This window comes from Agrilus planipennis, unplaced genomic scaffold, assembly GCF_000699045.2.
Source record: "Agrilus planipennis isolate EAB-ADULT unplaced genomic scaffold, Apla_2.0 scaffold1, whole genome shotgun sequence".
NCBI lineage: Eukaryota > Metazoa > Arthropoda > Insecta > Coleoptera > Buprestidae > Agrilus > Agrilus planipennis.
The window spans coordinates 2,484,588-2,488,759 of NW_020442466.1; the positions used below are offsets into that span (position 1 = coordinate 2,484,588).

The 4,172-nt window shown below is 36.1% G+C and overlaps 1 long non-coding RNA gene across 2 annotated transcripts in view; it reads right to left on the reverse strand.

The window, feature by feature from the left end:
• LOC108734703 overlaps positions 1–2,734 on the reverse strand; it is a 62,984-nt gene extending 60,250 nt beyond the window's left edge. For both annotated transcript variants that reach the window (XR_001937423.1, XR_003232490.1), the window contains exons 1-3: positions 2,575–2,734; positions 2,321–2,483; positions 647–941 (exon numbers count right to left, since the gene is read on the reverse strand). This is a non-coding gene — a long non-coding RNA (uncharacterized LOC108734703). The remainder of the gene's footprint in view (positions 1–646; positions 942–2,320; positions 2,484–2,574) is intronic.
• Positions 2,735–4,172: the final 1,438 nt, after the last annotated feature.

Genomic DNA, 4,172 nt, shown 5'->3' on the forward strand with positions numbered 1-4,172 from the left:
TTTTATTTTCAACAAGATGGTGCTCCGCCGCACTATCACAGGGACGTACGAGCTTACCTGGATCAAAATTTGTCGGGCCAGTGGATAGGACGCAGGGGGCCAATCGAGTTTCCAGCACGCTCTCCAGACCTTACACCACTGGATTTCTTCTTGTGGGGCACAGTAAAAGATGAGGTGTACAAACGTAAACCACGTAACCTAGACATTCTTTGGAATGAGATTCAAGCAGTGTGTAGAGAAATCTCATTGGACGTTTTGATACGATGTACAGAATCTGTGGTGACTCGTACTCAGAATTGTATTGATGCTGTAGGTCACCAATTTGAACAGTATTAACATTTGTTATTTATGTTTCATTTACATTGGACTTTCAGCTTTCTATTTTCCTGAAATTTAACTTTGTAGAACGGTAAATAAATTTTCTATGGAAGTTCAAAGTGTGTATACATTTTTTTGAAGCACCCTGTAATATAATGGTCTTAAATTTTCTCTTATTATTCTATTTAGTTATAACGACACAACTAATAGCATGTTACATTAACATATTGGAATTAGATTTCTTAAAAAGGGCCGTATGCTGTATGTATATATATGTGTGTCCGCATATCTATTAAAATAAATCTGTATGAAACGTAGTGATACGTACCTCATCATTCAATGTCTTCTTGTGACAAAATTGGATGTTAGGTATCCATGGGAGGTGAAACAATTTACTATCATTACAAGAATATTAACGGTAAGGCTTCTTGTTTTATATGACAATGAATCATTCACGAATGTCTAAACTGTAACAGCTTCTGGCTGTTATGGGCTGCATTGGAGCAGACCAGATAATTAGATCTGGTAAAGGCAACGGGTTAAGTGTGGAAAGACACTTGGCTCGCTCAATTCGTCGTAATAAGAAGCCACATCATCTATCATCCCAGCATTGAATGACGCTCCTGTCCAAGTAAATATGTTGAAATTAAAGTCTAATCTCACCATCTAGGAGAATTCAATTTAAATTTAAAAAAAAACACTGCTGAGAGAAAGAACATCGAAAACGTTCCGTTATTGGAAGACTTAACCACTAAATGACAGATGAAGAAATTATATTTGATGAGGCGTACACTGATACATATCTGACTTCTGAATTAGATATAATACAATAGTATTAGTATTTAAAATTTCTTTTTTGCAATGTCGCAGATAAGTTTGGAAGCATATATTGAATTTAAGTACCTAATAAGGAAGCAGATTCACTTAACACTTAAAAAATGTCAGTTACAGGGTTTAGAACAAAACGTCCCTAGACAAAAATTTTCAGTCTCTCTCCAGTCTCTCACAGTCTTTCAGAGTCTTTCAGCGTCTCTGAGAGCGTCTCTCACAGTCTCTGAGTTATTGCCTAGGTATTTTAATGGATCTCACACAGTCTCTGTATGAGAAACTCGAACGATAAAGAGATTCAAGTCTGTCACAGAAAGACTGGGATCTTTGAAATACGTTGAACTTAGAAAATTTTAACCATGTCTGTCGAGACACCACTTATTGAGAGATTCGAGCCTCTCGTTCAGATATTCGAGTCTCTCGTTCAGAGATTCGAGTCTCTCGTTCAGAAATTCGAGTCTCTCGTTCAGATATTTGAGTCTCTCGTTCAGAGACGCTAAACAGTTTTTTTGACAGTCTCTGTCAGCGACACCAGAGGGACTCGATGAGAGACGGAGACTGAACATTTTTATCTCGGGTGTAAGACGATACTTGTCAAATATATAACAAAACTTCTAATTTTTAAATTAAAATATTAACAATCATTAGATAGGTTCGAGTCTCACGTTTAGAACCGGATACGAAATGAGGAATCTCTCTATGAGCGACTCGAGTCTCTCGCTCAGAGACGCTAAACATTTCTTTTAACAGTCTCTCTTATCGACACCAGAGAGACTCGATGAGAGACGGAGACTCGAGTCTCTCTTTCAGAAATTTTGAGACTGAGTATTTTTATCTAGGGGTGTATCACAATGATTTTGTGTACAATCATATTCTACCGTATGTATATGTTTGTTAATATCTCACTTAGACTTGGTCGTGAACAAAATGATGATTGATCTTAAAAGAACAAGGGCCTTGTCAAATTTGATCCGACTTTAATCATAACAAATGCATTAAATTCTGGTACTATCTGACTACTAAAACGTTTAATACGAGGTTGAATTGTATATATCGCAGGACGATATCGTTTAAACAGAATTATTAATTAAAAAGCACCAATTTTGACGCATTTGATCCAAAAGAACTAGAAAAAAGGACATTATGCGGTGTATAATTGGTTGCATATACACACCTGAATTTAAATGCAAATGTTGTGCACCCTTAATAAAGGGATAGCACATTCCAAACTTGGATTGGGTCAATAACAACTTCCAAAAAAATGTTGAGGTCCCTCCAACTACTACAGCAACGATTTAGACGGAGGAGATGACTGTATATGGCGTTATTTTGCGAATCTATTCAAGTAAAAATGCTTTAAATATATGTAAAAACGTTCGTTACTTGCCATTGTTCAAAATTTATTTTTGTATATACACACATACGTACCTGTTTGGTTTATCAGTGGTACAAAACTCCGCTTGTGCATTAACTACTATTTTTTTTTCTTGGTTTGTCGTTTCTCAAATGGGATATTTATTTCTGCCACTTCTAATTGACCGGCTTGAATAAAATCGTTGTACGAAACACAATTAAGTCTCATTCAACTTTGCCAGTCGGATTTGCTTTTACGTTTTGTATGCCAAAAGTAAAACAATACAGATGCGTTGAAATCTCGCCAATCTGTTCTCATCAATTACATATACGACCAATAGCAGAATTGAATGCTTCAGATGCCTTTGATCTTTGCCAAAGGACATTCTTCCTGTTCTATAAACAGACACACGGACGTTTTCTATTTAGGTTTTCGGAGCCAGCGAAATTTGAACTGTATGCATTTTTAAATTTTCTGCATAATTTGATCGGACTCGTTTAAAGAAAAACAACATTATTTTGATATATTATTTTTATATTCAATAAACATTCGAATAAAATAATTCGATGTGGTCTGTATTCTGTCGAAACTACCAGACGCGGATCGCGATTTCGACCTTTTTAGATCTCATCAGCGCGTCGCAGGCAGCTCCGACAGAACACAAACCAACTTTTACCTGCTGTCTTAACAGTGCGTTTTAGAAAATACCACAAATGGCGCGGTAAACGCCATCTGTAGTACAATGCTTCATTTTAAGATTACGTATGCTCCAACAAGGTCCATTTAAATATATGGATATCTACTTGCTGAAACGAAAGTTGGTCTGTGTTCTGTCGGAGCTGCCTGCGACGCGCTGATGAGATCCAAAAAGATCGAAATCGCGATCCGCGTCTGGTAGTTTCGACAGAATACAGACCACTTCGAATTATTTTATTCGATTATGGTAACGCGCCTATCACGTGGAGGTTAGCTACGCCGGGATTCTTTTCAGCAAGTAGATATCAATATATTTAAATGGACCTTGTTGAAGCATACGTAATCCTAAAATGTAGCATCGTACTACAAATCGCGTTTACTGCGGTATTTTCTCAATAAACATTGTATGAAATTATGTTGCCCGTTGTCTTTGACCTATATAAATATCTGGCCATCATCATTTATCAGTTGCAAAATGTTCAAAACGTTCTGTATTCGGAGAATTCCTGATTAAAATCTATACGTTCTTCTACCTGCCTTTCTACCTCTTGCAATTTGGAATATATGCTTATTTATAGCCCAATCGAACAATGGACTCTGTTTTTAAAAGAGTAGCTATTTTGATATAATGATCCAATTATAATACTGCAGAGTAATTTATAAGCCAATAAACAACATAAATCAATGGAACCTATTTGTAAGGAATAACAAATTAGGAAATGATATAATTCAGGTTAATTGTTTCAGTTTTAAAATCAAAAATTGGTTTGAGAAAGACAAAAATCCTAATAAACAGTTTAAAATCACAAAAACAGAAGAGTACAAGCAACAATAATAAAGAAATTACATGCCAATCATCGTCATAAGGTCGTCAGCCCTAAGACTGGTTGGACACGCACCTCTATTCTTTCCTATCCTGAGCTAATCTTCGCATTTCCCTAAAACTAGAACAACCCACATCCTTAACTATGTGCGA